Source organism: Meles meles, chromosome 10 (assembly GCF_922984935.1).
Source record: "Meles meles chromosome 10, mMelMel3.1 paternal haplotype, whole genome shotgun sequence".
Lineage (NCBI taxonomy): Eukaryota > Metazoa > Chordata > Mammalia > Carnivora > Mustelidae > Meles > Meles meles.
The window spans coordinates 26,775,548-26,787,957 of NC_060075.1; positions in this window are offsets into that span (position 1 = coordinate 26,775,548).

A 12,410-nucleotide genomic window follows, 5' to 3' on the forward strand; every position below is an offset into this window, starting at 1 on the left:
TATAATTGAGGATCCTTGTAGGATAATAAGATGTCAAGCTTGAACAAATGGTTTTGACTCCTTACAAAATTAACATAAGAGTTCATTGTGGCCAAAGAGGGATTTGAAGTTACAGTACCTGTATTCAAAACTCCTTCTTCATTTCAGCAATAACTATGAAGCAGGCAGTGCGCTAGGTATTGAGAATTGAAAGAGAGAGAAAAAAAAAAAAAAAGTTTGCCAGAAGCTTCAATTCAAAATGCATCTGGATTTGATATTCATGAAGCCTACCCAAATTTCACTCAAAAACTCATGGAAACAGAGGAGGAAATAATGATTTCAATATCACCAATTACAAAGACAAGTAAAAATCAATACCAGTATCTGGAAGGAAATGAATGTGAACTGGTAAATGTCCAAGTCTTACTTAATGTTCTACCTTGCCATGGTCTCACAAAATAGACTTGGCCTTCAGTAACATACATAGCATATGCTTCAATATTCTAAGCAAAGTTATTTTAGAGAAGCCATATCCAAAGGAAACTCCTGGCTGTGCTAGCCTATACTATCTTTTTAAAAAGAAAGTAAGGTAAAGAGAGCTTCTTGTTCCCAATATTATCAGAAAAAAAAGGAGGGGGTTGGGATTTCTTCTGAGTGTACCAACATGAATTATATGCCAATTTCTGATCAATCACTGACCAAGAGAATTAAGTGAGTTAATTGGCCAAATTTAGATTGTCTCTCCTTTTATTACCTAGAGAGAGAGCAGTAGGGGCAGATGGTTATCCACACCTAAATTGCATAGACTGAGAGTGGTCTCTTCCAAGTATAATCACATCACTGGCATAAGAAGAGACAAATACGCCAAAAAACCAGGAACTGCGTAAGTCCACTATAAAGTAAAAAGGGAGAAAAACTCCCTTCTGAATTATTTCTCACTAAGAATATGAAGACTCTAGTAGTGCGTACAGCAAAGAGGGAAAATCATGTCTTATTATAATTATGAAATCAGGTTTGAGTTCTCAGACCCTACAGAAAAGTTTTGGAAATCCTCAGGGACACAAAAACCACATCTAGAGAGTGACGGCTATAGAAATACTTCTGAAATGTTGGTGTCTGCTAATCACTCAGAGATTCTGATTAAATATAGAATGTGATTTTGTTGGTCTAGGATGGGGTCTCAGAGTCTTGACCTCTAACAATTCTCAGACAATAGTAATGCTGCTGGTCCATAGACCACCCTGAGTGGCAAAACTTAAAACAGTAAGGACATAACTGGAAATCCAGAGGCAGGAAAGAATTTGTGATTGGTTTACTCTGTTTTCTCTGCTGCCTCCTCTGCCACTCACAACGTCAGTTTTGCTCTAAGACTAATTTCACCTTGATCGTGAGAGGTCTGCAAGAAGCATTGGAGCTTTATGTTTCCTCTTTTCTGTCTAGCTGGAGAGAACACTTCCCACCCTAATTAACCAAAGCCTTGAGTTCATGTTCCCTGGACCTACTGAAGCAGTTTCTGCAGCCAACAAAATGCCATCTGTGGGTTGACTCAAAAATGGGATACATGAGTCATTCACTCTCATTACAATATATATACATATATAGTCATAAACACATGTATGTGTAGGTGTGTATGTGTGTGTATAATATAACAAGTAGGATGAAGTTGCAGGGATGTTGGGCTTCCAAGCTAAAGCAGAAAGTAAGAGTAGGGAAAATAATTCCTATAGAATAATGGGAAAGTAAAAATGTTCCGCAGTATCTAGTAGCTAGAGTTAACTAAAAAAGAAGATGAGGGGAAAGAAAGCCTGCTGGAGCTTGAGCCAGGAGCTTTAAAATAGGGACATGAAATTTTCTCACAAAGAACCAAATAGTGAATATCTTAGGCTTTGAGGGTCTCTACACATATTCTTCTGTTATTTTTGAATATCCTTTAAAAAAATGTAAAAATCCTTCCAGCAGGAGTTACCAATCCTCCTTTATGCAAAGCTATAGCCCCAGGGGCACCTGGGTGGCTCAGTAGGTTAAGCATCTGTCTTCAGCTCCGGTCATGATATCAGGGTCCTGGAATCAAGCCCTGTGTCCAGCCCCATGTCCAGCCCCAAGTCAGTCTCCCAGATCAGCAGGGAGTCTGCTTGTTCCTCTCCCTCTGCCCCTTCCCCAGCTGGTGCTCACTCACTCTTGCTCACTCTCCCCACTAAATAAATAAATAAAATCTTAAAAATAAAGAAAAAGAAAAGAAAAGAAGAAGACAGGAAGACGTAGGCCAGGAAGAGATGAGATAATAGGGACATAGCCAAGTGAGCAGACACCTAGCTGGCTGACCCTAAATGTTTATTGTAAGAAAGGCCAAGTGGAAGAGCCGTGAACTTCCCACCAAAACAGAAAATCAAAGAAAAGGGGCGCCCAGGGGGTTCAGTCATTAAGTGTCTGCCTTCAGCTCAGGCCATGATCCTGGGGTTCTGGGACAGAGCCCACATCGGGTTCCCTGCTTGGAGGTTAAATCCAAAGTAACCTCAACGTCTCTGTCAAATCAGTGCTAGTTTCCCACCCAATGTTCCTTCTCCCCTTCTTCCTTATGGTTCCTGATTTTTCTCAGATGAAAAATACATTCAATTAAAAATACTTGTCTCCTCAGAGTCCTGTGGAGATGAATTTATCACACACACACATAATGGCACCAAGAAGATAAATGGAAAACACTTAGTGGAATTTCCAGCAATTTTGGTACAAGTGTAAGTACAGCTGGTATGCTCTATTGACCTTCGCTCTTTTCACTCCCCTTTCTCCCTCAGGAGGCATGGAAGTAAAAGAGCTCTCTGGAGTCTTTAAGGATGAAAATCACATTCTAACAATGGGGAAGCAGAAGGTTGGAAAAAGCTTGGACATCTATGATTTCATAGATAGCCTCTGTCCAGAATTTCTCTTATGTGAGAAAAATTAATCTCTTTTTGATGAAAACATTGTAGTTGACATGCTCCATTGGCCTTTGCTCCAGGGATTCTGTTACAAAAGTCTGAAGCAATAATAAATGATACGTCATCGTGGGGTTGTGGGTGGATTGAAACGTTAGCAGGCACAGTAGGATCTGGTCTGAAGCAAAGATCCCAGTAAAAGCAATGGCAATTTTCTGAATCCTCCAAAGAGAAGAGAGATAGAGAGGAAAGGGAATGGGCTGTCAGGTACAGGAAGGGAGGGGAAGACAGAAAAGGTATAAAAATGCAATGAAATAAGTCAGCAGACAAAACAGAATGCTCATGAGGAAAGCCAGCCATAAAAATAAAAATCAGATCATTAATTTATTATAAAAGTTATTAGAAAGATCAGATAATAACTTTAAAAACAACAATGTTTAGCTATTCACAGACATAAATGAAAACATATTACCCCTTAAATACAGGTACATCTCTTGAAGTGAAAAGAAGCAGAAATGACACAGAGGTTACAGATGTCACATATAGTATGATGTCACATAAAAACTGCAGAAACACAACATAATATATTCATTGCGAATAAGCACATGTAAAGTAATGGTATGAATTATGCATAGGATTGATAAACAACAAATTCAAGTGAGTTACTATTTCTGGGAGCAGAGGAGGAAGGAAAATGTGATTGACAAATGGTCTGTAGGAGGTTTCAGTAGTATATAAGGTATTTTTTCATTTTTTAAATTTTAAGTCAAAAATAGAGGAATGGTAGAATTGATAGAGCTGGCTCATGCATACTTGGGAACAAATTATGTGTTTTGTATATTTAAAATATGTAATAAGATGCTATTATAGTAGATATATGTCATTATACATTCACCTATGTGCATCACAGAATGTACACCACCGAGAATGAACCATAATGTAAATAAATTATGGACTTTGGGTTATGGTATGTAGGTCCATCAGTTGCAACAATGCACCATTCTGGAAGGGGATGTTAATAATGGAGACTTATGAGGAGAGGCAAGGTGGCAGAGGAGTAGCAGACTGAAATGACATCAGATCCCAGGAGTTCAGCTAGATAGGTATCAAACCATTCCGAATACCTACAAACTCAATAGGAGATTGAAGAGAAGAAGAGCAGCAATTCCAGAAACAGAAAATTGACCACTTTCTGAAAGGTAGGACATGTGGAGAAGTGAATTTGAAGCAACGGGAAGATAGACCATGGGGGAAGGGGCCGGGTCCTGGCAGCGGCAGAGCCGTGAAGCACAAAATCAGAACTTTTAGAAGTCTGTTTCACTGAGGGACAGTGCTCCAGAGGCTAAGAAGGGGTGGAGCCCTCGCAGGGACAGTGTGGGCTTAGGACCTGCAGGGTCACTGAAAGAGCAGGGGTGTCTGAGTGTGGCAGAGCCCCCAGGTATTGGAGTGGGGAAGCTGGCTATATAAACAGAGCTGAAGAGTGAGCTCTCATCTCAGGGTTACCTTACACCGTGATCCACGGCACACTCCATCCACTGCTCAATTTTTTTTTTTTTAAAGATGTTATTTATCTATTTGACAGACAAAGATCACAAGTAGGCAAAGAGGCAGGCAGAGAGAGGAGGAAGGAGCCTCCCTGCTGAGTAGAGAGTCCGATGCGGGGCTCGATCCCAGGACCCTGAGACAGTGACCTGAGCAGAAGGCAGAGGCCCAATCCACTAAGCAACCCAGGCACCCCAGTCCACTGCTCTTTGAGCAGGGACCCCACAAGTGGCAGATCTGAAGACACTCACCTTCCTCCTCTGGAGGCAGGAATCTGCTGGGTTTGGAGACTCCAAATGGGGCTGTGCACCAGAGACAGAAATGCTCAGTCACAGGTCAGGTGAGACCACAGCACAGCCGGAGACCAGGGAAATGGGAGTGATTGACCCCTTTACTGTGAGGGCGCACTGAGGAGTGGGGCCCTGAGCTCTCAACCTCTCTGGACTGGAGATGGGGAGGCCGCCATTTTCATTCTTGTCCTCCAGAGCTCTACGGAAAACATTCAGGGAACAAAAACTCCCGAGAGCGACCTCAAGCAGATTACTTAGCCTGGCCTCTGGCAAGGGCAGTGCAATTCCACCTCAGGCAAAGACATTTGTGAATCACTACAACAGGCCCCTCCCCCAGAAGATCAACAAGAACATCCAGCCAAGATAAAGCTCACCAATCAAGGAGAATGAACAGCAGACATCCTGAGCTAGGGGAAAGCAATGTATGGAATTCATGGCTTTCCCCCCATGATCCTTTAGTCTTCTAAAGTTCATTAAATTTTTTTAATTTTATTTTTTCTTATTCTATTCTTATTCTAATTTTTCTATTCTATTCTTAATCTAATTTTCTTATTCTATTCTATTCTTATTCTAATTTTTTAACTTTTCCTCTTTCCTTTTTTAATGCTTTTTAACTACTTTATCTTAACAATACCTTTCTAAAAAAATCTTTTTAAACCTTCATTATTATAGTCATATTTTATCCTTCATTTTTTCGTGTACATACAGGGTTTTTTTTTTCTAAAAAATTTTGCATACAAATTCTTCTCACAGATCAAAATACACCCTAAATCTAGCACAGGGCTTTCTTCTAGTCTCCAGCCTAAGTACATTCCCTTCTCCCCACGCTTTTTTCTTCTTTCTTTCTCCAACCAACTTATCTTATCACTTCCTTTTTTAGAATTTTTAAAATTTTAATCTTTACAGCCATATTCCATCCCTTCATCATGTTTACCCTTATTTTGTATATATATGTTTTGTATATATATATAATATAATAATAATAAATAATATATGTTTTAATGTATTTATATATAAATGCATTAAAAATATATAATATATATAATATATATTTTTTTCTATATTTCTATATATAAGATTTTCTTTCTTTAAAATTTTGGGAGGTAGATTCTTATAAGAGATCAAAATACACTCAAAATCAAGTGGGTGTCTCTGTTCTATTCACCAGTCTAATATATATATACATGTGTGTGTGTGTGTGTGTGTCTATATATATATATGTATATATATATATATATATATACGTTCTTTTTACCCCCTTTCATTCATTCATATATATATGTATATATATATATATGTGTGTGTATATATATATATATGTATATATATATATATATATATATTCATTTTACTCCCTTTCTTCTCCCCCCAGTTTGGGGTCTCTTCTGATTTGGTTATGTACATTTTCCTGAAGTCTTTGCCACCTTTTTAGTATTTTATTCTCTCATTCATATATTCTTTTTTTAAAAAAGATTATTTATTTAACTGACACAGAGAGAGATAACGAGTAGGCAGAGAGGCAGGCAGAGAGAGAGAGGGAAGCAGGCTTCCTGCTGAGCAGAGAGCCTGATGCGGGGCTTGATCCCAGGACCCTGAGACCATGACCTGAACCAAAGGCAGAGGCTTAACCCACTGAGCCACCCAGGCACCCCTCATTCATATACTCTTATCTGGATAAAATGACAGGACAGAAAAACTCACAACAACAAAAAAAAGAACAAGAGGCAGTACCGAAGGCTAGGGACCTAATCAATATAGACATTGGTAACATGTCAGATCTAGAGTTCGAAATGAGAATTCTCAAGGTGCTAGCTGGGCTCAAAAAAAGGCATGGAAGATGCACTAGAGAAACCCTGTCCAAAGAAATAAAATCCCTTTCTGGGGAAATAAAAGAACTAAAATCAAACCAAGCTGAAATCAAAAAAGCTATTAATGAGGTGCAATAAAAAATGGAGGCTCTTACTGCTAGGATAAATGAGGCAGAAGAGAGAATTAGTGATATAGAGGACCAAATGATGGAGAATAAAGAAGCTGAGCAAAATGGAGACAAACAACTACTGGACCACGAAGAGAGGATTCAAGAGATAAGTAACACCATTAAGACAAAACAATATTAGAATAATTGGGATTCCAGAAAAAGAAGAAATAGAGAGGGGGCAGAAGGTATATTGCAGTGAATTATTGTAGAGAATTTCCCTAATATGGCAAAGGGAACAAGCATCAAAATCCAGGAGGTGCAGAGAAACCCCCTCAAAATCAAAAAGAATAGGTCCACACCCCATCATCTAATAGTAAAACTTAGAAGTCTTGGTGACAAAGAGAAAATCCTGAAAGCAGTCTGGAAAAAAAGTCTGTAACATACAATGGTAAAAATATTAGATTGGCAGTGGACTTATCCACAGAGACCTGGCAGGCTAGAAAGAACCGACATGATATATGCAGAGCACTAATGAGAAAAACATGCAGCCAAGAATACTATATCCAGCTAAGCTATCATTGAAAATAGAAGGAGAGATAAAAAGCTTCCAGGACAAACAAAAACTAAAAGAATTTGTAAACACCAAACCAGCTCCGCAGGAAATATTGAAAGGGGTCCTCTAAGCAAAGAGAGAGACTAAAAGGAGTAGACCAGAAAGGAACAGAGACAATATCCAGTAACAGTCACCTTACCAGCAATACAATGGAACTAAATTCATATCTCTCAATAGTTACCCTGAATGTAAAGGGGCTAAATGCCCCAATCAAAAGACACAGGGTATCAGAATGGATAAAAAAACAAAATCCATCAATATGCTGCCTACAAGAAACTCATTTTAGACCCAAAGACTCTTCCAGATTTAAAGTAAGAGGGTGGAAAACAATTTACCATGCCAATGGACATCAGAAGAAAGCTGGGGTGGCAATCGTTATATCAGATCAATTAGATTTTAAGCCAAAGACTATAATAAGAGAAGAGGAAGGACTATATCATACTCAAAGGGTCTATACAACAAGATCTAACCATTTTAAATATCTATGCCCCTAACATGGGAGCAGCCAACTATATAAACCAATTAATAACAAAATCAAAGAAACACATTGACAAGAATACAATAATAGAAGGGGACTTTAACACCCCCCCTCACTGAAATGGACAGATCATCCAGGCAAAAGATCAACAAGGAAATAAAGGCCTTAAGTGACACACTGGATCAGATGGACATCACAGATATATTCAGAACATTCCATCCCAAGGCAACAGAATATACATTCTTTCCAGTGCACATGGAGCATTCTCCAGAATAGATCACATCCTGGGTCACAAATCAGGTCTCAACCGGTATCAAAAGATTGGGATCATTCCCTGCATATTTTCAGACCACAAGGCTCTGAAGCTAGAACTTAATCACAAGAGGAAATTTGGAAAGAACCCAAATACATGGAGGCTAAAGAACATCTTACTAAGGAATGAATGGGCCAACCAGGAAATTAAAGAAGAATTGAAAAAAAAAATCATGGAAACAAATGATAATGAAAGCACAGCTGTTCAAAATCTGTGGGACACAGCAAAGGCATTCTTGAGAGGAAAATATATAGCGATACCAGCCTTTCTCAAGAAACTAGAAAGGTCTCAAATACACACCCTAAACCTACACCTAAAGAAGCTGGAAAAAGAACAGCAAAGAAAGCCTAAACCCAACAGGAGAAGGGAAATAATAAATATCAGAGCAGAAATCAATGAAATAGAAACCAAAAAAGTAGGAGAACAAGTTAATGAAACTAGGAGCTTGTTCTTTGAAGGAATTAATAAGATTGATAAACCCCTGGCCAGACTTATAAATAAGAAAAGAGAAAGGGCCCAAATAAGTAAAATCATGAATAAAAGAGGAGAGATCACAACCAACACCAAAGAAATATAAACAATTATAAGAACATATTATGAGCAACTATATGCCAGCAAATTTGACAATCTGTAAGAAATGGATGCATTCCTGGAGAAATAAACTATCAAAACTGAACCAGGAAGAAATAGAAAACCTGAACAGACCCATAACCAGTAAGGATACTGAAGCAGTCATCAAAAATCTCCCAAAAAACAAGAGTCCAGCGTCAGATGGCTTCCCAAGGGAATTCTACCAAACATTAAAAAAAAAAAAAATTCCTATTCTCCTGAAACTGTTCCAAAATATAGAAATGGAAGGAAAACTTCCAAACTCATTTTATGAGGTCAGCATCACCTTGATCCCAAAACCAGACAAGGATCCCACCAAAAAAGAGAACTACAGACCAATATCCTTGATGAACACAGATGCAAAAATTCTCGCCAAAATACTAGCCAGTAGGATTTAACAGAGTAAAAAGGATTATTCACCACGATCAAGTGGGATTTATTCCAGGGCTGCAGGGTTGGTTCAACATCCGCAAATCAATCAATGTGATACAACACATTAATAAAAGAAAGAACAAGAACCATATGATACTCTCAATAGATGATGAAAAAAGCATTTGACAAAGTACAGCACCCTTTCACAATCAAAAATCTTCAAAGTGTAGGGACAGAGGGTGTATACCTCAATATCATCAAAGCCATCTATGAAAAACCCACAGAGAATATCATTCTTAATGGAGAAAAACTGAGAGCTTTTCTGCTAAGGTCAGGAACACAGCAGGGATGTCTATTATCACCACTGCTATTCAACATAGTACCAGAAGTCCTAGCCTCAGGAATCAGACAACAAAAATAAATTAAAGGCATCCAAATCAGCAAAGAAGAATTCAAACTATCACTCTCTGTAGATGATATGATATTTTATGTGGAAAACCCAAAAGACTCCACTCCAAATCTTCTAGAACTTGTACAGAAATTCAGTAGTGTCAGGATATAAAATCAATGCACAGAAATCAGTTGCATTTCCATACACCAACAACAAGACAGAAGGAAGGATTTACAATTTACATTTACAATTGCACCCCAAACCATAAGATACGTAGGAATAAACCTAACCAAAGAGGCAAAGAATTGTAGTCAGAAAACTATAAAGTACTCATGAAAGAAATTCAGGAAGACACAAAGAAATGGAAAAATGTTCCATGCTCATGGATTGGGAGAACAAATATTGGGGAAATATCTATGCTACCTAAAGCAATCTACACGTTTAATGCAATCCCTATCAAAATTCCATCAATTTTTTTTCCCAAAGAAATGGAACAAATAATCCTAAGATTTATATGGAAGAGAAAATACCTTGAGTAGTCAGAGGAATGTTGAAAAAGAAAGCCAAAGTTGGTGGCATCACAATTCCAGACTTCAAGATCTATTACAAAGCTGTCATCATCAAGACAGTATGGTACTGGCACAAAAACAGACAAATAGATCAATGGAACAGCATAGAGAGCCCAGATATAGACCCTCAACTGTCTGGTCAACTAATCTTTTACAAAGCAAGAAAGAATGTCCAATGGAAAAAAGACAGTATCTTCAACAAATGGTGTTGGGAAAATTGGACAGCCGCATGCAGAAGAATGAAACTGGACCATTTCCTTACACCACACACAAAAATAGACTCCAAATGGATGAAGGACCTCAATGTGAGAAAGGAATCCATCAAAATCCTTGAGAAGAACACAGGCAGCAACCTCTTCTACCTCAGCCGCAGCAACATCTTCCTAGGAACATCACCAAAGGCGAGGGAAGCAAGGGCAAAAATGAACTATTGGGATTTCATCAAGATCAAAATCTTTTGCATAGTAAAGGAAACAGTCAACAAAACCAAAAGACAACTGACAGAATGGGAGAAGATATTTGTAAATGACATACCAGATAAAGGACTAGTATCCAAAAATCTATAAAGAACTTATCAAACTCAACACCCAAAGAACAAATAATCCAATCAAGAAATGGGTAGAGGACAAGGACAGACATTTCTGCAAAGAAGACATCCAGATGGCCAACAGACACATGAAAAAGTGCTCCACATCACTCGGCATCAGGGAAATACAAATCAAAAGCACAATGAGATACCACCTCACACCAATCAGAATGGCTAAAATTAACAAGTCAGGAAATGACAGGTGCTGGCGAGGATGCAGAGAAAGGGGAACCCTCCTTCACTGTTGGTGGGAATAACAAGCTAGTGCAACCACTCTGGAAAGCAGCATGGAGTTTCCTCAAAAAGTTGAAAATAGAGCTACCCTACGACCCAGCAATCATACTACTGGGTATTTACCCTAAAGATACAAATGTAGTGATCTGAAGGAGCACATGCACCCGAATGTTTATAGCAGCAATGTCCACAATAGCCAAACTATGGAAAGAACCTAGATGTCCATCAACAGATGAATGGATAAAGAAGTGGTATATATATACAACGGAATACTACGCAGCCATCAAAAGAAATGAAATCTTGCCTTTTGCAACAACATGGATGGAACTAGAGGGTATTAAGCTGAGTGAAATAAGTCAATCAGAGAATGACAATTATCATGTAATCTCTCTGATACGAAGAATTTGAGAGGCAATGTAGGGGGTTTGGGGAATAGGGAAGGAAAAAAATGAAACAAGATGGGATAGGGAGGGAGAAAAACCATAAGAGACTCTTAATGTTACAAAACAAACAGGGTTGCAGGGGTTGTGGGGGGTGGAGGTAGGGGTGGTTGGGTTATGGACATTGGGGAGGGTATGTGCTATGGTGAGTGCTGTGAAGTGTGCAAACCTGGCGATTCACAGACCTGTACCCCTGGGGCTAGTAATACATTATATGTTAATAAAAAATTTTTAAAATTATTTTTAAAAAAAGACTATTATAAAGATGTTTGTTCTTTCTACAGTAATGCCACTCTTACAAATATCTTACAAATATCCTAAACCTTATCAGATTTAACAAAAAAATATAGCAATTTTTCTGAGAGAATAATATAATGGAAAAATATAAGGAAATAATATAAATGGAAGAAAATAACAAAGATAATTTTGAAAACCACATCAAAGAGTGACAATCTTAAACTTCCAGATATTATCAGATTATAAACAAACTGTTGAAGGGCATAAGTATAGACAAACTCTAACGGAACAGGTTGTAAGTACAGAAACACATTTATTCAGTGTAATTACAAATTACAGGCATAAACATACAGATTATAACAACTGTTAAAGGGCATAAATATAGACAAACTCTAATGGTACAGGTTTTAAGTACAGAAACACATTTATTCAGTGTAATTACAAATTACAGGCATAAACATACAGATTATAACAACTGTTAAAGGGCATAAACATAGACAAACTCAAATGGAACAGGTTGTAAGTAGAGAAACAGATTTATTCAGTGTAATTACAAATTACAGGCATTTGTAATTCTCATATAACACTGGATGATTAAACAACTCTTTTTGTAACAACTGGTCAAATTGTTAAAAAAATGACCAAGTTAAATTCATTTCTTATACTATTTAGAGAAATAAAGTCCAGAGGTTTTCCAGTTAATTAAAAGTGCCTCCCTGGGGCACCTGGGTGGCTCAGTGGGTTAAAGCCTCTGCCTTGGGCTCAGGTCATGATCTCAGGGTCCTGGGATCGAGCCCCGCATCGGGCTCTCTGCTCAGCGGGGAGTCTGTTACCCCCTCTCTCTCTGCCTGCCTCTCTGCCTACTTGTGATCTCTGTCAAATGGATATAGTCTTAAAAAAAAAATAAAATAAAAGTGCCTCCCCATC